We start from the raw sequence: 25,321 nt of genomic DNA on the forward strand, positions 1-25,321 counted from the left end.
CAAAATTGAAAAAGACTATCGTAACTACTAATTAACTTATATTTATCTATTAAATATATTTCAAAAATTAATAATGATATTGAATATTTCATTATTTTGTGAAGCAAGATTAAAAATAAAATAATAGTTTTAAGAATAACTGATTTTAAATTTAGAAATAGTGTTACATGTAAATTACTTTGTTGAAACGTTGTATTTGTTTAAAGTAAATTTTAATTTCAATTGTTTTTAAAATAACTTGATCCAAAAAAAATTGTTTATTAATTATTAAAAAATCCAAATTTTTAATGAATAAAATGCTTGTTGAACAATTTTTTATTTAAGAAAAGTAATAATAATTAAGTTCACATTATTTAAAATTTTCATATTTTATATTTTGATGAATTTGAACTCTTTTATGCCGAATACGTTCAATATGAAAAATGTTAGGTTTGAAGGTCGTATTTATGAGATGTGAGGTGTCATTTAATAGAATTTGATACTGTTTTAATATATTAAAATAGAATATATTGATATTAATTATCTGTATCACTTGCATTTATCCTAAAAAATGAACAGATTAATTACTTAAACATAAAATATATAATATTTCTATACAATATCTTTGATGTACTTATTTAAGGACTTAAATTAAGTGCCTAGAAGAAAATATAATAACCAGATTCATTGAACCTAATTGTTGATTGTGCCCGTTGCTTCTATCTTGTTGCCAATTTGTTCTTACAAATCTACCCACATATAGGTAAGAGCAGCAATGTGCTGAAAAAATAAGGAAGCACATGCTATGTGTTTCCTATGTCAGCCATTTTACTTTACCTTTGTAAATACAAATCATAACACATTTTAATTCTACGAAACATCATAATACACATGATTAATCAATAACAATGTCTTCATTGATGTTAGCTCCAACCAATGTGCTGCCAATGCTTCATAGATTTGTTTGATTCTCAAGCAGTAAAAACTGGACCATTATAGGTTTAAAACCAATTACATGTCTTATATGTTTACTATGGGATCAGAATCATCTGCTTGTATTACTAATATTCCACCTATTTGTCTAATTTTTTCTTTAAAGCAATATTTCATGAAGATATAAACTCATGATGGAATTGATCAAGACACTTTTGATATCAAATGATTTAGGACAAAAAGTTAAGAAAACTAAAATTTGAAAGAGAACAGTAGCAGCAGCTACTAGGGGTTATCCAAGCATAGATGTTGCTACTTATGTAATACTACCACCAATAGATTTTGATACTTATGAGTTGTAACAGATTGTAATAATACTACACACAACGAATAAAAAAAATTGCTAACAAGAAAAAGAACTGTGACTGTTAAATTACCTAATAGATCTCAAATTGCAATTGATATTGATGGCACAATTATCTTATTTGACAGGTTATATCTTATTGATGTTCTTCGTATACCAACTTTTTCCTTCAATTTGATTTGAGTGTCAAGAAATGTCAAGACAATGATAGCAAATTTCCGACTATGGCGGTTGCCATACACATGATAGCACCAACTTGGAGAAAATTGGGATAGGGGTTGATGAAGGATGTCTTGAGATCTCAAATCATAGGTATGCTACACTAATCCTATCATTTTGTACATTTTATAGGTAACATAGCCAAATAATACGTGGCACTTGAGGTTAAGACATTCATCTCATGACACAGTAGTTCAGCGATTTATAGAATTTATTTTTCTTCAATTGTCTTGGTTATTTGAAGAATATAGTGACCATAATAAGAAATAACAAAAATGAAATCTGAATGCAGAAGGCTTATATTTTTATTGAGTAGCAACACTAGTACTTATACATGCTTGAAGACAATAATAATACACCTAATTTCAAAATCAATCAGAGCACCTATAACAGAACTCACAACAACACCTATTTTCAAAATCAATAACAACGACTAACTCAAAATCTTTACCCAAAAAACTTGTCCCGTAACTTGAGTAATTGGAAAGGATCAAGTTAATATTATATATATAGAAATGACACAATTATATATTAACAGATTTTGTATCCTCATTATAGGTTTAAAACCATTCACATTTCTTGTATGCTCATATGGAATTTTATAATAAGGAAGGTTCCAATATGGATAATGTTAGGAATCTATCAATGAATGATAATAAAAGGATAGAGAAATCGGATTATTTGCTAGTGTGTTTGTTGATTGAAAGAAATTAATACACAAAAGACTCTAATCCCCTCAACTAGATAACTCTCTAGTTTATCAATTAATTCAAAATGAAAGCCTAGTGAAGCCATATTTATAAAACATAAGGTTAGCTTCATAAGAGAAAACTATCTTAAGGAAACAAAACAAACTACTAACTACCTCAACACATTCAGAGTTTTCAATCTTAACCCTTCTCCGATAATATAATAAAAAAATAAAAAACAAAAAACTCTAGTGAATTACATGAGCCATCAACAGCATCTCTTGTTCTTCACTTTGAAAGTATTCTAACTTGTGGCACTCTTACAGTTGCTCGTGGCAGCCTTGAAATGCACCTCTACTGCCTAAACCTCAACCTCTTCTTCATGAGTAATTTTTAAGGCTTGCTCGTCCTCTGTTGTGATTGTTCATTTCATGCTTATGAACAAGTATCTTATCAAGATCATTTGACTTATTTGTCCTACAGATATCACAAATTATTGTAGTATAAAATTAGGTTTAATAAATCTGTCAAATTATTTGGGAATTTCTTAATGCTTCCTTGTACTAAAGATGTTTATAATTGTATGAACACGCCAATAACTTCTAGTTGGGTACTTAAAATTTTAAATAATTTGTAGGACCTCAGATCAACAAAAGTATGACCTCTATACAAAAAGTTTATTTTTCACAAAAGATATTAAATAAGAAACCTCCAAAAAGGTTTATATGTACATGTATTATCTACATATGCAAACTTAAGAATATGTACATGTATTATCAACACTGGTGCATCCTCTGGTTATATGGTGCCACACTTTATACCCTGCATGGACAGAAACCTAAGAATATTAATGATCTTCACCAAATTTTGATGTTAAGAAAGAGCTATGTAACTTTTTGGGAAGTGTGATGGAGACTTTCTTGGGAGTGTGTTAGAGACCCAAGTGAGGGTTGATAGGGAAAAAGGGGTAAGGATAAATGTAAATAAAGAGTGATAAGAAATAGGCGAAGTTTTAAGCATAACATACGCTACAAAGTGCTTTGACATATATGAAGCATAACTTAAGCTACAATGTTATATCAATCTTTAAAGACAAGTATATATACTCTAACTCAATACATTTTTGCCGCATTGGAACCTTAGGAGCAGATTACCTGGAAGCTGAAGTCTCGAATGCAAAAGTGAACCAGGCCACATTAACAGAAACAACTAATGGATTGGAATCATAAAGAATTGGCAAGTAAGAGTTGGTCTTTATATTTGAAATTTAATCTATTATGCACACCAGAACTTTGAGACAGTTGCAAAAATAGAAATTTCAACTTATCAACACTAATTTTGTTTATGGGTTTTCATAAGTTCAAACGGGCCTTTTTCAAATAACTTGGTTAAATTATTATCAAATGAACGTCAATTGCCAGATTTTAGGCACAAAACCGATTATACAAACATTGAGAAGTTGACAAATAACAAAAGAATTGGAACATAATGATAATGAAAGTAGTACAAACAAGGTATACAAGTCCCCACTTACACTGTAAACATTATCAACTTTTACCTCTATCATATGCAGGTGATCTAATTTAAATTAAAGATCAATTTAGTTATATTAATATATTAATCTGCCTAAGTAACACTACCAACAGGAATTTTTGAATTACCTCAGAATGGAGAAATATGGGAGCCAATCTCAATACCTTCAGTGTTTGGTTATAGAAGTGTGGGAGCCAACACTGCTGTTTTGATCTTTCTCTCAAATACCTGTGAATGATGTAACACAGAGTTGTTGCTGTCAATAAAAACACTTTTCTTTCTATATATTATTGTGATTAGTTCTAATCATAATGCTCCTAAGGAAAGTTTCAAATGGAAAAATGAAAGTTTATTACGGCAGTTCAATCAATTGGTATCAGCACTTCCCATGATAGACAGAAAGGGGCAATCAATTTGCAACGAAACTTCATAAATAATCTCTTGCTTTAGTTCCAATTAATTTAATCAAATCAATTATAAAAATCAAGGGAGAGAGAATTAAAAAATAGATTTTATAAATAAAATATTATCGAATCTAAATAATATATGTAAAGATTTACCCTTAAAAAAGATTTTATTACTGTTGACACTCATTCCCGCTAGGGAGCGCCTTTTGGGTTTCGCGACTAACTTGTGATCCAAACAATTAAGTTACCGTTGAAAAGCAAAACCTAGAAATAACAGCTATAAATATGGGTACACTTACTAGTCTCTTGTGTTTTCGTAATAACTCTAGTTCCTTTTCTTCTTGTTCTATTGAGATCGATTCACGCAACAATATTCTTCGCATTCTTTTTGTTTTGTTGTTTTAACTCTTACTTTCTGGATCTTCTTGCGCGCGCGCTGGTGTTGTTAAGAAGAGTTATTCGTTTCCGATCAATTTACCCAAATAAGGTTGAGTTGAGTCGGTCTTCATCACTGTCACCCACCGAGTCCCCGCCGGTGTTGGTTCTTACTTTCTATTCTGCGTCTAGCCCTCTCAAAGGTTTGTCTTTTCATCACATTCGTAGTTTCTGTTTTTCCTTCATTATTATTAATTATTTTATATTATATATATCTCCCTTGATTTTTTATTTGACCAAACCGTCTTCTCTAATTTTATGATTATTTTTAATATTATAATTTGAATATTTTTTTTCACTTTACTTATTTGATTAATTATTTTCAGTGTAAAACAAGAGAGAAAAATTCTAACTTGGAGAAATGGAACACCAACGATATAATGGAAGTGTAAGAGTATTTCTCAGAGGACCAAATGGAAGAATCACAATTGAAGTGCGGTTTCCTATTAGGAATGGTGTTTATGAAATAATTCCTTCTATTTCATTTCGAGCTCCTGATAGAAATTTGATTCTGTCCCATATGACTATTGAAGATGGTAATTGTATGCTTTGTGAAAGTACCAACGATCGTATCAATGATCTTCTTTATAGGATGAATACGCGAGATATCTTGCCGATTTATGCTCAAAACGGCCACTACGTTCTTCAAGATAACGACATCAACCATGTTCCAACAAGAAGACGCTTTATTCATAACCTTGAAAGAATTAGAATTGATGAAGAAACAGCGGCTCAGACTTCGACGTGTTCTATATGTCTCGTTGATTTTTCTTTTGGATCGAAAGCGATTTGCTTGCCAAGTCCATGTTCACATGTTTATCACGAGAATTGTATTATGAGTTGGCTCAATAGATCAAACACATGTCCTTTGTGTCGTAGACTTATCTCATGAATTGATCTTCTAGCTTCTTTATTACATAATACTATAGGTTTAAATTGAGTCAAAAGTATTCTTGTTGACTGATGTAAACTTAGTTTGTATACTTTCTTTCAATGTTTTCATTTTTGTGTAATATCTTGTTTTGTTAATAGAATTTTTTTTCTTATTATTATATTTGAGTTTTTTTACTTTTGTCTCTTTCCTTTTCTATCATTTTAATTTATTTGTTATTGTATATACGAGCAATTAATGTGTCTCTTCCCTTTTCTATCCTTTTGATCTATCTATTATCTTTTACTATTATATAATTTGTTAAACTCAAATATGAGCAATAAAAAAAAGTTAACAACTTCTTTACTTGGCATAAAAAATAAAGACTTTATTAATGCATATTAGTTTTTAAATATTTAGATAATTAAATTAAGAGTTCAAAAAAAAATCAATTAAAAGTATCCAAATAATATTAATTTCATAATTCTTTAAAAAAGAAAATCAAGAATTCTTCAAGATTTATCATTGCAAACTCTCTGAAACCCTCTCGTTTTCTCCCTTGTTTTTGCAAAGTTTTTCTTCCAAGCATTGGATTTGCTAGTTTCCTTGTTCCTTTCTCTCCCTTAGAGCAAGTGCCTTGTTATTTTCCCCTTCTGGGATGGTATTTGATTCTCGTAAGTTTTCACGTTTGCTGCTCCAGATGAATCATGTTATCCAACATGCCATTGACTCCCAAAACGATTGTCATAACTTGCGCCTTAGTCACCTCAAAATTGCCACCGCTAGCATTGCAACAAACATTCCCTCTTTCAACCTGAACGCATAAACAGCTCTTAACCAGACCTAAACGAAACTTGGACAACAACAATCACAACAATTTTCAAGAAAACGACGATATATAGCTACAATTTCTACACTAACCTCTATGATCAAATACGGAATCATGACCTATCAAAACAGTTTGATCGAAAAAATCATGACAGACAAACCTATCTATCTACAGTATATGCAGAGTGCTCTGGAAATGGGTGGTGCAACCCTATAGGACTCAAAATTCTGGAAATCGCTGAAAAGACATAACATTTTCTTTTGGAACAAAAATTCGACCAAGAAGGATTCCTCCAATTAAATCCTTGGATATTATAGAACTCATGGCTGATTGTTAAAGAATGGAAAAGAGAGTTGGACCCAAAATCTGTTGATTTTTACACATGTACCTGTTGGAGTTCAACTTTGCGACATCTATCATCATTGTAAACTAAGTTGATGGGAAATGAAATAAAGACTTTTCCTAGAAATGTTGAGTAATTTGAATGTTATGAATATCCTAACAAACACATAATCATAAAATATAAAGGTTAGCATTGACATCTCCATACCAATAAAATCTAGAATTCATGTTGGCAATCCTAAAAATGAAATTCATTTGATAGATTTCAGTTTTTAAAAACTCCGAGAATTTAATTTGTGAGTGTGGATTAATCGGTCATTTTGAAAATTCTTGCTAATATTTTAATAATTTTCGTAATTTATTATTTAATTAATAATTTATTCTATACATAAAGAAATTAAATTAAAAGTTACCACTCTCTTTTTTATTTGAATAATTATAACTTTTATTTTTATTTAATTGTTTTTGTATGACAATTACATTAGAACGGTTTATGGCATAATTATTTTCTACGTGTACAATTGTGTATTTTGTTTATTTGATTAATTTCGATAATCATGAAATTGATGTGTTAATACATTGGCTTTATTTTTTTATGCATGACCTGCAGTGATATTTTTCTCTTACTTGATTTATTTTAGTTGATGAAAACATTAGTTGAATTATTTAATTAAATTATAATTTATAGAAGTTATATCGTTTATTAGTTTTATTTTAGATCAAACAAGTATTTGACCTAGGAGATAGTAGAGTTAGTGAAAATCCTTACTTTTATTTATATATTTTATTTAATTAATTTAGTGTGACAATAATAAGATAATTGTTCCTTTAATATTTAATTATTTGATGAAGTATATTTATATTGATTAATTAATTAATTATTGGAATTTTGTTAGTAATTAATTAAAACTCGTAGGAGTATTTTTTTAGAGTGAACAATGACCAAGTTAATTTTGGTCAAAATTTAATCACCCACGCTACTACTCTTAATAGCTATATTTTATTTTTAATAGCATTTAATTATATAATTATGTGTTTTCTACTTTACCTCCACTCAAATGTGTAATAAGCAAGAATAAGTAAATGAATGTCAATTAATTCATAGCGATTGGTCATTAATGATAATATTCCAATTGAATACCTTATTGATGTGTGCAATTAACCTCAATGAGAAAAAATATTCTCTTTCTCTAATCAGCTTCATGTCTCCATATTAGTCTCCATCATTTCCAACATTATATTTTGTTTATCTTAGATGTTTTCTAAGTCACTCAAACAACCACCCACATATTCCCTCTCTTTCTTGTGGAAGTTCTAATCTTTCGTTCTTTCATCTTTATGAGAATTTTGTAGGGCTATATAGTGTTACGTGGAAGGAAAGCGTCCAAGGTAAGGGTTTTTCCCCATGCAGAGTTAGGCTAGATATTAAATTAGCGGTTGGTAGGATATTGATATAATGTATGGATGTCTTAAAAGAAAAAGGTTGATTTTATTTTCATTGTAAAGAAACTAACTATAATGTTTTAATTGTTTCTTTTGAGTGATACATCTACGTTGATGAACTTAATTATATATAGAGTTCTATTTTTATTATTATCCTTGAAGAATTTTGCCAACGAAGTCGATCTACTTATTTAATGTGTCACGTCCTCACTTAACAATTGTCTCTATTAATCCTGGAAAGTAATAAAATAGTACAACAAAAGAAAGAAAAAAAATAGAAATTAATTACTTGCTAAAAATAAATAAATAAATTGCTTACTGTTTGTACTATCATCCACAATTATATTTAGTATTATACATATTTATGATTATATTAATATAGGAAAATGTCTTATTATTATTATTATTATTATTATTATTATTATTATTATTATTATTATTATTATTATTATTATAAAAGAAAAATAGAGTTATACATCGTTAAACAAATACCATGTAGGTATGATTTTTGATGTTAAAATAGATGATAGTATATCAATGTAAATAGTAATGTTTACTTATTGTCTGGTGCACGCTATAAAACTTTGAATTATAATTAAAATAAACAAAAGCCTTTAGACATAACACAAATTTTAGACTGTTTGATATAACATAAGATTATAATTATAAAGTATATAAATAGAATATACATGAACATATAATAATTAAAAATGTCAAAAAAAAAAAATTATGCGCAAGATTAATATAAATTAGTCAGATTCTAAATTGCATACTAACCCTGAACATGAAAAGAAACTATATGCAATTAATACTCATTTAGATTCTAGCCTCTTAAATATAGTAAAATAATAATTTAAATAACCAAGTGTTTTATACCAAAAGAAAATAATTTGTTGGTTTACAAGGAAGGAATAAAAGAAAATAAGGGATTAAAGGTATATGATGAATACTAGTATGGGAAACGACAATCCCACCATAATTTTTAGAATTTCTGTTAATTTCATAACATGAAGATTTAATATGAAAATAATACAACAGAAAATTTGTATAAGTACTAAAATATACTCACCTTATAGAATAACTAAATGGTGTCAATCGATTTATTCTAAGTTGCTTCTAGTGCTACTAGAATTGTGAATATTTTGTTTCCTACGTGCATCACTCTTATTCTTTTTGAGGTTGATAAAAAAATGTTTGAGCGACGACAATCAGACAAAGATTTGTATCAGAGGCAAATAGTATATACTAGCAAACTTGCCTGATAATACCTATATATGATTATGCATTAGTGAACATTCGGCTGGTCTACCACTGAAGGCAACTAGCGCATTGCGGCCTTATTTTATTTTTTGATTATAACGGAAAACAAAATAAAATATCTAAATTAATAATTTAGATAATTTACTAAGTACACAGAGGCAACCATGTAGTAAATTATGGCACCTCATCAAACACACATATAATATAATCTATCACTATATCATTAAAATATAATTAATAAGAAATTTGGGGTGTTACATTAGATCTAGCAACAATTTATTGTGAAGTAGTATAAAAATAGTCATGTCTGTCTCCCTATCTCATCTATTTTATTTTACTAGTTCTATATGGTTCAACTTCAACTTATATTTAGAAGATTCAATGAGAATTATTTTTAAGTGCTATCTTAATATTTTCACAAATAATCATTCTAGATGATTTTGTTGAAGATTTATTTTGGAATTAATCAAGATTTAACAATCATATTCTTAAACTGTGTCTATCAAAGTTTTTTTTTTTTTTGATAAACTTTCTTGACCTCACGCCAGGAAGACACCTTCAGAAGATTAAAGGAGATTTATTTTCAAGCGTTATCTAGACATTCTTAGATATAATCCTTCTAGAAGATTTGGTTGAAAATTTATTTTGAAATTGATCAATATTCAACAATCATATTTCCAAACTGTATCTATCAAGGTTTATTTTTTTTGAAGATCTATATAAACCTCGTGCAAGGAAGATACACTCAAAAGTTTCAAGGAGAATTATTTTCAAGCCATATATGGACATTCTCGCTTATAATCATTTTAGAAGATTTGGTTGAATATTCATTTTGGAATTAATCAAGATTCAACGGTCATACTTCTAAATCGTATCTATCAAGGTTTACTTTTTTTGAAAATCTTTGTTGGCTACCCGCAAGGAAGATATGCTCAGAATTTGTTTGAGTCAATATTGAAATCCTAGTTTATGATATATAAAGGGGTCAATTTTGAAGAAGAATGCACAACACAACAAATCATAAAACCTTACGAACACAAAAAATCTCTAAGTATTTGGTGTCGAGGTTTTAGTTTCAAAGCAAATACACTCATTCAATTTATATTATTTAGTGATGAATGGTTTGTTTTATGTGTGTAATTCATTGTAATCATTCTGCTTAGAAGAGGCAATACATAACCAAGTTTCACCTCTTTGTTACTAAGTTCGGTAGTTTTTATTTTGCCGTAACAACCTAGTAGGTTTTTCAAGTTCGAAGTTGAGAAGACGTGACTTGTAGAGTCAAAGTGTTGTAGTGTTTCAACATTATATTGATTTCACGATGAAAGATGAGAAGGCTGACTTATAGGATCAGTTGTTGTAATTCAGGTTCTAAATTCATAGGTAAATCCTTATATGTGTTTTTTCCTTCTCATGAAGCTACATAAACTGCATCTTTCAAAATTAAAGTGTGTTCAAAAGGTATAAGCAAAGAAAAAACTCATGTTTCTATTTCAAGTACGCTAGCTTCGTCTTTCGTAATACCCTTTGCCTCAGTATCACTTGGTTTTCTCAAGCTTGTGAACCCCTGCAAATAATTCACGACATGAGTAGTTGCACCTGACTCTAACCACCAAGTATTAGAAGGAACATCAGCCTCATTTGATTCAAAACAAGCTAGAGATAGAAATTTCTCTTAACATCCTTCATGCCACAAGTAAAACAAACAAATTGAACACTTTTTGGGTATTTAATCAACTTACCCTTTTTGATAGATTCCTTATCTTGGTTTACAAGCAATCATCTCATCTAGTCCACTCAGCTTTCTAGATATTGTAAGAGATCCTCTTAACATCAAATTGAGGAGGCAAAGACTCAAGGACCCTCTAGACCAAAGTGCTTTCACCAATCTCAACTTTGACATTCTTCAGCTTGTTATAGTAAAAGATCAACTTCATAACTACAAGAAATTTTGAGTTTTGCGACAGATGGATTGCGACGGGTGCAAAAAAACCGCCGCAGCTCTCTCTTTGTGACACTTCCTACGACGGTGCTAAACAACCGCCGCTGCATTTCTAAGCAAAACCAAGAGGCGCTAGTTTTTTTCCAATCCCGCGTCCCATTTTTTGCAAGTCCCGCTCTCTAAAATTCTTCTCATATCTCTGTGACCCTTTTCTCCCAAAACCAAAAACCCCTTTCTCCCAAATTTGTTTCCCTCAAAATTCCCAAACCCCTCGATCTCCCTATGCGAAAGTTTGATCTCTCCATATCTGGAATTGAAGCAATTTCTCTTCTATGCGGTAAGCTTCATGACATTTATCTTGCTTTCACAATTTCACTTTGATAGTGAATCTCATTAGCTGGGCATTTTATTTGTGTTCTTGTATACAGTATGATTTTCTTCGTTACAAAGGGTTTGCAACACCTAACTTACAAGAAATTTTATTCAAAACCGTGATTTCCAAAGTCTCGATGTTCTGATTTGCTTCCCTCAAATCTCTCAAATCCCTAAAACTTCAATCTCCCCCAAATATCCTTGCTTTCACAATTTCACTTTTATCTCTTACTAGCTTTCCATTCAATCTCCGTTTGTTGCAACTTATGGTACGATTTCCTTTTCGTTGTTAGGGTTTTGATTACACTGTTCTAAGGGTGCTGATTTTTTGCTTTGAATGCCATTTCTGTGAAACAGGAGGAGAATGGCCGCATGTAGTGTTACCAAACGACGAGGTACTTTCAGTTTTCTGTGTATAGTATCTATTTCAACTTATTTTCTGCTTTCTGATATTTATATTCTCTTCTATTTATGTTCTCTTTTCTGCGATTTGGTATTTTCATTTGCATTCATTTATCAATTTGTGTTCTCTTCTAAACACACTGATCACTATGGATAATAGGTGAGCTTACAAGTTATGCTAGCTAAGATTAGAGATACAAACTTATGGGTTAGTTTTGTATACATTAATAATGATGAGTTGATGTTTCAAGTGTTTAAAGTTATGATCATGAAATAATTTGCAACCTATCATGTCTCTGATTAGTGGTTATTCCATTTGTGAAGTTGGCAAGGATGCAACTGGTATTGCTGGTACTTATTCTTTCTCTATGTGTCATGGATATTTTTATCACATGGATGCAGCTGGTATTGCTGATACTTTTTCTTTCCCCAATGTAAGTTTCATAAATTAATTTTTTTTAAATAAAAAAATTGAGCATATAAGAGTTTGATGTCTATCCTTTGACTATTAACTCTTTATTATGTTGTGAACAATACACCCACATTTAGGAGAATTATCATAAATGGGTCAAAATAAATGTTCTCAAGATTGCCATATATTTATTCTCTATTGAACTGCTTGTGGTTTGGGACACCTTTATATCACCTAATAATGTGTTGGTTACAACTGTTAATTCAATTGGAGCAGCTTTTCAGTTTGTGTACATTGTTCTGTTCTTAGTGTATGCTGAGAAAGCAAGAAAGGTTGGTTAATTTATTGATAATATGGAAATTTGTAACAAATTTTACACAAAGCATAGGTTTGTTAATTGTAACTGATATGTGCTATTGTATACTGTCATTTGATAGGTGAGAATGTTTGGATTATTGCTGGCAGTTTTGGGAATATGTGGGATCATACTAGTTGGGAGTTTGAAAATAACCTATAGTTCCATGCGCCGAATGTTTGTTGGATTCTTGAGTTGTGCTTCTCTGATTTCAATGTTTGCCTCTCCATTGTTTATAATCGTAAGTTTTACACTTCCTAGATATATCAATGTAATACTGAGTTTTACTAGTTTTCAAGTTTGGTGAAATTATTTATCTATATAATTTCACAGAAATTGGTCATTCGCACGAAGAGTCTCGATTTTATGCCATTTTTTCTTTCGCTTTCAACATTCTTAATAAGCGCCTCGTTCCTTCTTTATGGGTTGCACAATGATGATGATTTCGTTTATGTTAGAGTTTTTTTTCAGCTCATTTTTTTTCTGTTTCTTTCTGAAATATTCATTTTAGTTTCGGAACTCAGATGTTTATTCTGTTGGCTTATATTTGTATACCTACATTTGTGTTTGACATTTTAGGTACCAAATGAGATAGCTACTGTTTTGGCAATCATACAATTGGTATTGTGTTTGATATCTAGTAATGAATCTAGAGACGCATTGATAATGTCATGTGGATAATCTGCATTGCTGAGATCTGACAAAAGCAAAGGTGAACACAAATTTTATGATTAATACAACACTAATTTGGATTACTGATGAGAAGCATTGATGATTAATACAACACTAGTAGACACAACATAACTAGAGCTAGAGTTCCATGGCATTGAGAAGAATGAAAGTGATAAGGCTTTACTCTAAGGTTTCTTAGGTTTGTAATAGGAGCCTATTGTTATGTTTTTTTGCCTTTACTTGAATTGCTAGTTGAACTTGTGTGGTATGTAAAGTTGTGAAAATTGATAAAAAAAAAAAAAGGTAATTTGTTCTAAAGGTTGGTATTCATTTTTTTTTATTGTAGTCTAAGTTACGGACTCTCATATCTTTTTTGATCTTGATTCGATTTCATTCGTAAATATTTTTCTTGCAATGTTTTAAATTTCAGGAATTTTTTAGAGTTAGATTCACTGATTTTGGATCTCATTTGAGTGTTGTTGTTCATTTTCACTTGGTAAGTTTTTGATCTCGTGACCTACATATTTTTAATTTGTTAGTGATTGTTGCTTTTAGATTTTAGTTCCATTTTACAATGAATTTCACTGATTGTTGCGATATTAGATATCAAGAAAGCATACGACTCCTATCAATAATTTCAGCTTCGATTTTGGTTCTTCAAATATTTCAGCCTTAGAAGAGTTCATTTCCTTCTAATTGTCTTTTCCTACACTATACTGTCATGTAGTCATTCAATTCAAGTTTGAACTATTGTTTACCAAGTGCACCGTTGGTCCTAAACAACATCAATGTTTCCTAAAGGACCTTTGATTACATTAGACCTACTTTCCCTTTTCATAATACTAAATTTTTAGTTTTAGATTTTACATGAAAATTGAATTTTATATTTATGTTTATATGTCTATGCATGTCCTTTGTTAAATGGACTAATTTCTTCAAAAGACACCACCTTGTTATGTTTTAAATTTGATTTAATTGCAGCATTTTCTTCAAGCAAGAAATATTGTTATCTCTTATAGGACTATAGAATGCTGAAAAAAAAGGATAACATTAGGCGGTTAAAAATATACGACAAGAAATCTGTTTTTTGTCAGGCGTAAGACAGAAATCTGAAGTTGATATGTTGAAGGAGCAAATTGCTTTCTTGATGCAAATGCAAAATTCTAGAAACAAACAGGTAGAATTATTTTCATAGCAAACCTATTTAAAAAATCTTGTGAGAATTGTTTGTCTTTGATTAAAAATATCAATTGTGTAAAAATTTCTTATAGCTATAAGAGAAATTTATTTAATTAGTTTTGACAATATTTATCAATATTCATTGAGGTTAATATATACTTTTTTTTTCTTCAGGCAATGGACATAAAATCGTCAATAGATGATAGACATTCATCTGAGTCCAGCCACCAACTTGATGATCGTGGAACAACATCATTAGGGACTAATTAGATATTTGGATGAACTTCTAAGTTTGATGGAGTTGTTTTTTTGTATTGTTAGCTACTCCACTAATTAATGTTTTGAATATTTAAACTATTTTATTTATTGTAATAGTTAACTTCAATGTATGAATTGGTGTTATTTCTTTTGAAAAAATTATATAAATTGGATTTAGGTACAATAGTTATTAATTATGTATTTAAATTATGTGGATGGTATTTATGAATATTTTTTATTTTAATTGATTAAAAATAGGAAAAAAATTGTATCATATTTTTTATTTTAAATTATTAGGTTTGCAACGGTTCAAACTGCCTCAAAGTAAATATAGCGACGGTTGATAACTGTCGTAATTGTGCAGAAAAAAATAAATTTGAGTTTGTTCTAAGTGTCGCAAAATATATTTAGAGTCGGTTGTGAACCGTCGCAAAAGTTGGCGACGGTTGGAACGACGGGTTTGTGAACCGTCGCAAAATGGCCTCGCGACGCACGAATCTGCGACAGTTGCAGAACCGTCGCAAACATCAAATTGTAACGGTTAAAACCGCCGCAAACCCTTTTTTAACCGCCGCAAAACGGTTTTTTTTCTTGTAGTAATGTGTTGTCGCACGCCGCTAACACCATCATACTTGGTCTTGTCAAACAATGAAAGATACTCACATTTCTTAGCTTTCACAAAGCGTGTGAGCATTTTGCCAATAGACTTGAGATAATCTTTGGCATTGTCACTTTCATGAATACTTTGTCGGATGGATATTTCATGGTAAAAGATATCACCTTGAGACACATTGTATTAAAGTGTTCCCATTTTTCATGAAATGTCTTTTGGGCTTCAATAGATGCATCTGTAATCGAACCAGGTTTTTCAGTTCTCAAAGCCAAATCAAGGTTGGCAGTCGCCACGCCAAGTAGAGATCAAGAGACTTTCTAGTCCTCATAATTAGTCCCACTCTGAGTTTTGAGAGTTAAAAAAAAGAGGCTGTCAAGATAGAACAAGGAATCATTATATTAACAGCTATTCAATATTAGAATGAAATAATTCCACAAATACTAAACCTGTTTTGTCCATTATAAAACCTTAACTCATTATGATCTTATATCTTAAATGCATCAACGAAAAACCTTTGTTACCATAATTCTATTATCGAGAGAATAGTGAAAAATAATAACATCAACATACAAAATAAATAACTTATTGTACCATAACAAAATTACCCTAATAATATTATATATCGATAGGGTATAATTTTACAAAATTACATTAATAATATTATACCAATAGGATATAATTATTACTAATATAATATAGATTATAATTACTAATAGTTTATATTTATTTAGAATTTAATAATATATATATCAATAGGATATTATTACTAAATATAAATAAATTGTTAATAAATTAGATATATGCAATTAACATACAAGATTCACACAATTGTACGTACCCACTATAGGTGAGTTGACAATTGTACAAACCAAGAACATTTATGCAAAAAAGGTATCACATATAGAAATCAAGCATAATAGTAGAATAAACACCAATATACAATGTCAAACAAAAAAATTATTACTTCACACCAAAACTAATTTATGAGTAGAATTTATTAATCATAAATATGTATATCATATATATAATCTGAAACAATTATATTTACAATAATGACTTATTCTTTAATTAATTAATTAAAAAGTTATTTACTAATTATTATTAAAAATTAGCTTATTACCTGCCGATTTTCGTACGAATTAGAGCTAAAGTGATGAGTAATTACCATAAGCACAATGAACAAAAACGGGTCTAGATCTCTTTTCCTCCGAGCCCGTTTTGCAACGCATTAGCATCTTATAAATTACTATCATATACTTTCATTCATTCCACAGCCACAGCCTCACTCCCATTTTTACAATTCATTTGTCTCATGATACCGTTTTTACAATTTCCAGTCAGTTTGACTAAACTTTTCACAAGCACTTAAACCTACTTCAAATTATCTTACAAGGACTAGTCTTCAAAAAAATAAATTCCCACATAACCTCTTCTAAGGGTTTTTATATTGCAACATGCAAGTTAGGAATATAATACTTATTCAGTTAACAAGCTAGAAGCTAGTTAAAACTCGTAATACTAAAAAAATAGAAAAATTAAAGATCCAAAACAACGAGATACGACTGCGTGCGAATTTCCACATAGAAACATGTAATTTTAGGAATCACTGAATTACCGTAATGATAATTGATAACAAAGGAGTTGAAGTGAATTGGTCGACGAGGATAAATACAAATAAGATGAGATCAAATTAGAAACCTCATTTCCTAAACATACACAACAACAAATCGGGAATTCAAAATCCTAAGCGAAGTTAAAATCAGCTTCAACTAAAATCTCTTACTATAAACAAACACAAAATCAAGTGAACCAGAAAATTGAATTGAAATGTATCAAGATTAATGTCTCAAACTAACGAGAAAGTGGCATTAGTGATAGAATCAATTACCTCAATAAATTGAAACTGAAATTGGCTTGAAAAATTAAGAAAGATTTTATGAATGAGAAGTAGGAAGGTGCAAACACAAGAAGGGGAGTTGAATTGTGTTTGTCAATATTGATAATCTTTTTTTCAAATTTGGTGAAGGTTTGCTAATTTTTATGAATTACTCAGACAAGAAGCAATTAGATTCAAAAGCAGCAAACTATGAAAGCATAAATAATTTGACACATATATCCTAGTTCATCACTAACTTGGCTACATCTAGTCCCCTCATTTAGAAAGCTTTAATTCACTAATTCAAATACCTTGAATTACAAAGCACCTAACCCTCCAAACCAGCCTTCCCAAACAACATGACAACCCCAAACTTTTAGGAACTAACCACCTTGAGCCTACAAGCCAAGTCTTCTCTTAACAACCTGGCAACCTCAGATTGAAGAAGGAACTAACCACCTTGACCCTGCAAGCCAAGTCTTCTCCTAACAACCTGACAACCCCAGATTAAAGAAGAAACTAAACCACTAGTGGGTTGGATACAAAAGATTGGAACTTGAGTAGTTGCTTATAACAAAGTTTATAATAATAATAATAACTCTCAAACTCTAAGAAAAGAACACTCATAAAATATTTCTAACTTGAACAAGTGTTTCTCTCTTTAAACTCCAAGATGAATTTGTAATTTTGAGTTTGTGAGCTCTTCTACTCTTTTATATTTTTCGATGTTTTTCTTCTTCATCCTTAAGTGACTATTTATAGTGAAAATATGGGGTTTAATTTATTCCTTGCTTAATTCTGAATTGTATCTTGTTTAGATTGAGTTTGTAAATTCTTCAAATTGATTCAATTTCTATTTTGTTTTAGATTGAGTTTGTAAACTCTTCAGATTGATTCTGTTTTATTTTTGTTCAGATTGCGTTTGTAAATTTTTCAAATTGATTATGTTCATATTTTATTGTAGATCAATCTTGATCAAATTTTCTATAAATCTTCTTTAATTTTTTATCAAATCTTCTTCAATTTTTTATCAAATCTTCTTCAAATCTTAATTAAATCTTCTTCAAATCTTAATTAAATCTTCTTCAAATCTTGACCATATTTTCTTTTCAACTTGTCAACAATTTTCTTCAATTATAAATTTGAATCAAATCTTATTTTAGATTTTCTTCAAAAATAGGAATCTTTTTTCATACTCTTTGAAGTCAAATATATTGTTCTCATAAAATACTTTTGTTAACATCAAAACTCTCAATGTAAAACCAGCTTGGTTCCAACAATCTCCCCCTTTTTGATGATGACAAAACTTGTATTTTTTATAACAATTATTTTTTATATTTCTTTGACTCTCCCTAATTTAGGGTTCCCCCTAAGTCTTATTTCTTTGACAACCCTTTTTTGAACAGAGTCCCTGATGAAGTGGTGTTTGATCTCTATGTGTAATGTAAGATATGGTTTTTGGTTAGACAAATGGTAGAAGTGTTATCGCAATACATGGGAATGTTGGATTCTAAGATTTTGTAGTCTTCAAGTTGATGTTTCATCCAAAGTAATTGAGAATTGCAGCCAACTGCTGAAATGTACTCAACTTCTATTGTTGACATTGCAAGGGTGTTTTGTCTCTTACTTGACCAAGATATTAAGTTGTCACCTAAAAATATGCAGTTGCCACTAGTGCTCTTTCTCTCAATTTTATCTCCAGCATAATCAGAATCACCGTATCCACTAAGTTTGTACTTAGGAGATTTCTTGTAGAGCAAGGTAAGGTTGGTAGCGTCTTGTAGGTATCTAAGGATTCTCTTAACAATAGTTAAATGTGATTCCATAGGGTTCTCTTGAAATCTTGCACATACGCATACGCATACACCAAGTATAGTATAGGTATTTGTTTTTGTAAACTTTTTCGCCTGAATCATCTTTTTCAAGTGAAAAAATAGGGTGTATTGGTGTAGCCATAGGTTGGAAATCACTCATCTTAAACTTCCTAAGAAGATCTTTTGTATATTTAGTTTGATTATGTATATACGTTGTTGACTTTGCTGAATTTGTATCCCTAAGAAGAACTTAAGTTCTTCCATCATACTCATTTGAAATTCATGCTGCAATAATTTAGAAAATTATTGGCAAAGAGTGCCATAAGTAGATCCATAAATAATGTCATCAACATAAGTTTGAATAATAATGATGTCATCTTCTATCGATTTTCTAAAAATTGTATTATCTACTTGTCCTCTTTCAAAGTAATTTTTAATTAAGAAGTTACTAAGTCTGTCATATCATGCCCTAGGTGCTTGTTTTAGACCTTACAGAGATTTCCTAGGTTTAAAAACATGATTTAAAAATTCAAAACATTCAAAACATGGGAGTTGTTTAACATAGACTTCTTCACTTATACAACCATTTGGAAAAACACTTTTAACATCCATTTGAAATAATGTAATGTTATTATTTACAACAAAAGAAACTAGGATACGAATAGATTCTAACTTGGACACTGAAGCAAATATCTTAGTGTAATCAAAGCCCTTTTGCTGATTGCATCCTTATGGGATAAGTCTTGCCTTACTTCTAACAACTTCACCTTTTTCATTTAACTAGTTTATGAAAACCCATTTGGTTCCAATAATGTTCTTCTATGGTCTAGGTACTAGATCCTAAACATTGATCCTTTTAAATTCATTTAACACTTCTTACATTGCAAGAATCTGTCCAACATCTACCAATGCTTCATCAATAATGGTAGGCTCAATTGACATGAGTGAGCCAAACAAAATGGTATATTTTAATTATGATATGATCTTCAAATCACTTGAACTTCCAATGAGATGAGATATCTTGTACTCCCATCCAGATCTTTCTTCAGACTTATCTTGATTGATTCTAACTTGATCAGATTCATCATCTGAAGGTTTGTCATCTTCTGATTAGTATGCATCTGCTTCCTCTGGTTTCAGTAAACCTGCAACATCCTCAACTTTCTTTGACTTTTAAAGGTCAAGTTGTTTTTCATATAACATAATATAAATCAGATAATTGAAGAATGAAACCAAACTTGTATGCTACTTCTGCTGAAGTGTTCAGATTATGTGGATCTTCTTGTTCCTCTAAATTTTGGCGAACTTGCAAAATAGGTATCTAGCTTTGATATTTAAGATCAAGCTTCTTGTTAACACAGTAAACATAATATCATACATTAATTAAATTTAAAGAAAGATATCACCTATATGTTAACAGTTTCAGTTTCACTCTAAAAATCCTCGTAGTTCTTCTTTTCTAATTTTCAGATTCTTAGTATGCATATTCTCCAATTAGAGAGTTTGAAAGAAAGGATTTGAATTCCCATCCAAGTTTGTAGTCTTGATGAATTTGATTGGAGTATTCAAAGAAGTCTCCTGATTTTGATTGTTCATTCGACACTTCTATTTTGGCTAATTTATCGGGTTCCTCTAGTAATTTTAGAACTGGTGGTAATTCTAATTCTCCTGGTAGTTTTCGTTCTGTTGATATGTGTGATTTCTCTACCAGTTTTGATTTTGATGATATGTGTGATTTCTCTACCCGTTTTAATTTTGTTGATACTCCAGATTTTTATGATATTTCTGGTTCATCATATCGTTCTGGTTCTAATTGGTATTGTGTTAACTAGTCTTTCTTCCACCAGAGTCAGTTGGCTTATTTTTGGTAGGTCTTGGAACATAGACCTTTTTGTCTTCATATATTGCAAGCATCCATTGACCAGACACCATGACTAATGTTTCAATTTGGTTGCTTAGAACATATGCAACATAAACAATTTTATCCTTTGGTACCCAAATCTGGTTGTGTCCTAGTTTGTTTGATCTTAAAGATTTCTTGTCTTTTTATATAGTTAGCATAGGACAAGATATTTTAGTCTGACATTTCTTACAGAAAATGGTACATAAATCATCAGAGGCAATAAACTTAGACTCAATTACTTTTTCTTAAAATCATATTCCTCTTTTACCAATCCTACTAACCCCATAAATCATAGGTGCATACTTGCATCTTTCCATTCCATTATCAAGAAATTCTTGAAATACTTCTTCATGCTTATCAGATTTGCATCTGGTATTTTCAATTGATGTTGAACTATAATTACTTTTCACAGTTAGATTTTCAACCTTAAGTTCAGCAATATCAGTTTCCATATTTGCATTTTCTGTTTTAAGTTCAATAATATCAGTTTTCAGAGTGTCATTATTTGTCTTAAGTTCAGTAATATCAGTTTTCATATTTTCATTCTCTATTTTATGTTTAGTAATATCAGTTTTCAGATTTGCATTTTCGGCTTTAAATTCAGCACTTTCATTCTTTAAAACATTAACTTTTTCATATAGATTTGTATTTTCTATCCTAAGTGTTTTCAATTTTAAATTCAATTTGTGATTCTTATTTAAAATATCATTTATAGCAGTAATTAAATCAGATCGAGTAAATTCAGAAAATATCTCAATTTCTTCATATGTAGATTCATAGTAGCTAGACATGTTGAACCCTTGAATATTTCGTCAAATACTTTAAAGTGCTTAGCCTTGAGACCGAGCATTGATGCCTATTGAAGGTGCAAACACGAGTAGGAGGGGGAAATTGTGTTTTCCAAAGTTGATAACTTTTTTTTTTTAATTTGAGAAAGGTTGGTTGATTTTTATGAATTACTTAGATAAGAAGCAATCGGATTCAGAAGTAGCAAAATATGAAAGCATAAATAATTTGACACATAGAAAAGAAAACTCATAAAATATTTCTAACTTAAACAAGTATTTCTCTCTTTGAACTCCAAGATGAATTTGTAATTTTGAGCTTGTGAGTTCTGCTACTCTTTTCTGCTTTTCAATTCTTTTCTCCTTCAGCCTAGAGTGTCTATTCATAGTGAAAAATTGGGCTTCAGTTTAGTCCTTGTTTAATTCTGAATTCTATCTTGTTCATATTGAGTATGTAAATTCTTCAAATTGATTCTATTTCTATTTTGTTTAGATTGAGTTTGTAAACTCTTCATATTGATTCTGTTTTATTTTTGTTTAGATTGCATTTTTAAGTTCTTCAAATTGATTCTACTCATATTTTATTATAGAAAAATCTTGATCAAATCTTCTACAGATCTTGTTCAAATTTTGATCAAATCTTTTTCAAATCTTAATTAAATTTTCTTCAAATTTTGATCAAATCTTCAAATCTTGACCATATTTTCTTTTCAACTTGGTCAAATATTTTCTTCAATTATAAATTTTAATCAAATCTTATTTTAAATTTTCATCAATTATAATTTTGAATCAAATCTTATTTTAGATTTTCTTCAATTATAAATTTAAATAAATTCTTATTTTAGTTTTTCTTTAAAAACATGAATCTTCATTCATACTCTTTGAAGTCAAATATATTGTTCTCATAAAGTACTTTCGTTAACATCAAAACTCTAAATCTAAAACCAACTTGGTTCAAACAAAACGCAAATCAACGTAAATGAGAAGTGCAAGCGTGAAGGATCTGCGGGAGAGAACATGAAAATATGATAACCAATCCACAATTTTGAAGAATAACACAGTCCCTGGTTTTGAACATATGAAAAACGCTAGCAATGATTTCAGAACACAAATATATTACTAATAGTCTCAATCGTATAATGAATCAACCAAATCACTAAACCCTAAACAATGTAATTTTGCGATACCATGCCTTGCGATACCATGCCTTAATGCCAAAGTGTTGAGATAACATGATTTTAACCATACATAAAACATCATGATAATAAGATAATAATTTAAAGATTTTTTCAACACAGCATAAACATGGGTTCATAGGCAACACAACAATTCAACTTAACAAGCATAAGCAACACAATAATTCAACTTAACAAACAGGTTAACACAAAACAGCTACTGGATTAAGCATAATCGTTCTCCCCCTAAATTTGGCAGCATCAAAAAGAAAGAACCACATGTTTAATCAGATAAGGAAGGCTTGTCTGATGAGGATGAGGGCGATGGAACAACAGAAGAAGGCTGGGCTGGTAGCTTAGGAGGATGATCTCCAGGAGCAATAGTGGGAGCCAACTGTTTGGTAACCCATTCAAGAATGAGACCAAACTGAACCAAGGAGTTCTAAAAATGAGTAAAGCTGTGAAGGATTTTCTTCTGATCCTTTCTAATTAATTTGAGCAGTTTCATTTGCTTTTGTTCCTTGTTGTCCTCAGTCCTTGTGCTATGAACCGAGTCCTTAGGCTGATCATTTACACTGGAACTCTTATTCTGAGAGCTCCCAGCCTTGTCCTTTGAAAGGTTATGAGTCGTGGCAGTAAAAAAGGAGTCAAGAGAATTGAACCGACCTGTGACCTCAGGGAGAGGTTGGGTAGGTTCTTCATGAGCTGCAGCAGGAGGAATAGGAAGTTGTTGCGAAAGATCTGGTTGTGGGAGCACATCCTCTTCCATTGGCACAATAGGAGAAAAGGCCATAGGCATATCCGTAGGAGAATGAGGATATGACAGGTTAAGATCAAAATATAACTCCTCGCCTTCTTCCATATTTTGAAGAAGAGTTGGTGTAAATGTATCCTTAGGGAGTGGATCGACTTCATGAGGAGGAGTTGGATTGTGGATTGGTGAAGCTTGAGGAGATGGTTGGATAGGTGAGTTCGGAGTAGGAGAGTCATTGACTAAAGATGGAGTATGATCAGGAGAGTGACGCAGTGGAGAGGTAGGTTCTTGAATGAGTGGTGAAGGGGTATCCTTAGGTGGTGGTTGAATGGTGTCTTTTTCATATTTTTGAGAGGGAGTAGAGGACTCTCGTGCTTTTCTTTTCTTGGAGGAAGGGAGGTTTTCATGCCCAAACTTCATTTGTTTAATATTCTTGAGTGAAAATGTGTTATTGAATTGGACGGAAGGTTCATCTTCGAGTGGGATTTTGAAGAATTTGAAAACCTTAGTGAGTAGCATTCCATAGGGAGCATATCTTCCCATCAAAACAACATTCAACATGAACCAAAAAATTACATTACCTAAGTGAAGAGGGGAGGCAGTCATTAAATGATGGATGATCATGATATCAAGTTCCGTGACTTTCTCAAAGCTGCCAGCTCGGGGTGCAATGGAGTGAACACATATGTTGTGGAGTATACGACATATTGGACGGAGATTTGAGGCCATTAATGGTTTTGGTGGTTTGATGAGTAATTCTTCAAGAACAGAGGTCCCGGTGATTAAGGCTCGAGAATGCCACCTTTCCGGTAAGTGGTCGGCTCCTTCATCACGTATGTCAAGAATTTGACATAGTATGGTGGGATTTATTTCCATATGAACTCCTTTCAATACCATACTAAAACTAGTGGAGTACATTGAACCATTTGTAGCAGCATAGAATGCCCGTACTAGGCGAGGATATTGGGGCTCATTGATTTTGAAGAACGAAGTCCATCCGAGTTGGTCAATCATTTCTTCCACATTAAATCCACCTTGTTTGATGTCAGTAAGATCAATGATTTTACCATTTACAACGAATTTGTTTTGCCGCTTCGAAACATAATTGGTTTCTATATCAGCCAAATCAAACAATGAGGTGATATCAAAAATTTTGAGCGACGAGGATGGGGGTTTTGGAGAAAATGGTTTAACCTTTTTGGGAGTTGAGGCTTTGGATATGGATTTCTTAGGAGGAGGCTGTTGTGGAGGTTCAACAGAGAGAGTTGTCTCTGAATCATCAGAGTGGATGATATGAACAATATTGTCTTGAGGGATCGCCTTTTTTGATGAAACGGCTCCATATATGATTCTGGAGGAACGCCTGATTGGAGTTGAGGAGGATTAGTTTTTAGAAGTTTTTGGAGTGAAAGAGGGAGAAAAGGAACTTTTGGAAGGTTGAGAAGAAGGAATGGTGTTCAAAGAGGTTCATTCAGATTGGGTTTCTTCATGATAATCTGAATCAG

At 30.9% G+C, this 25,321-nt stretch overlaps 2 long non-coding RNA genes and 1 pseudogene across 3 annotated transcripts; 2 read left to right on the forward strand and 1 right to left on the reverse strand.

The window, feature by feature from the left end:
- Positions 1 to 2,165: 2,165 nt before the first annotated feature.
- On the reverse strand, positions 2,166 to 4,822 carry LOC105852745 (uncharacterized). Of its 2 annotated transcripts, XR_003474695.2 has the most exons (4): positions 4,424 to 4,822; positions 3,846 to 3,945; positions 2,953 to 3,006; positions 2,166 to 2,661 (listed from the first exon to the last, which is right to left on the reverse strand). It is a non-coding gene; the product is annotated as an uncharacterized lncRNA (long non-coding RNA). The 2 variants fall into 2 exon arrangements; XR_012162657.1 differs by having other exon boundaries at positions 2,166 to 3,006; positions 4,424 to 4,819.
- Positions 4,823 to 12,310: 7,488 nt separating this feature from the next.
- On the forward strand, positions 12,311 to 13,414 carry LOC101495081 (bidirectional sugar transporter SWEET2-like; annotated as a pseudogene).
- Position 13,415: 1 nt separating this feature from the next.
- On the forward strand, positions 13,416 to 14,559 carry LOC113783923 (uncharacterized). Its single transcript, XR_003474696.2, has 3 exons — positions 13,416 to 13,499; positions 13,890 to 13,955; positions 14,441 to 14,559. It is a non-coding gene; the product is annotated as an uncharacterized lncRNA (long non-coding RNA).
- Positions 14,560 to 25,321: the final 10,762 nt, after the last annotated feature.

Source organism: Cicer arietinum, chromosome 4, assembly GCF_000331145.2.
Source record: "Cicer arietinum cultivar CDC Frontier isolate Library 1 chromosome 4, Cicar.CDCFrontier_v2.0, whole genome shotgun sequence".
NCBI lineage: Eukaryota > Viridiplantae > Streptophyta > Magnoliopsida > Fabales > Fabaceae > Cicer > Cicer arietinum.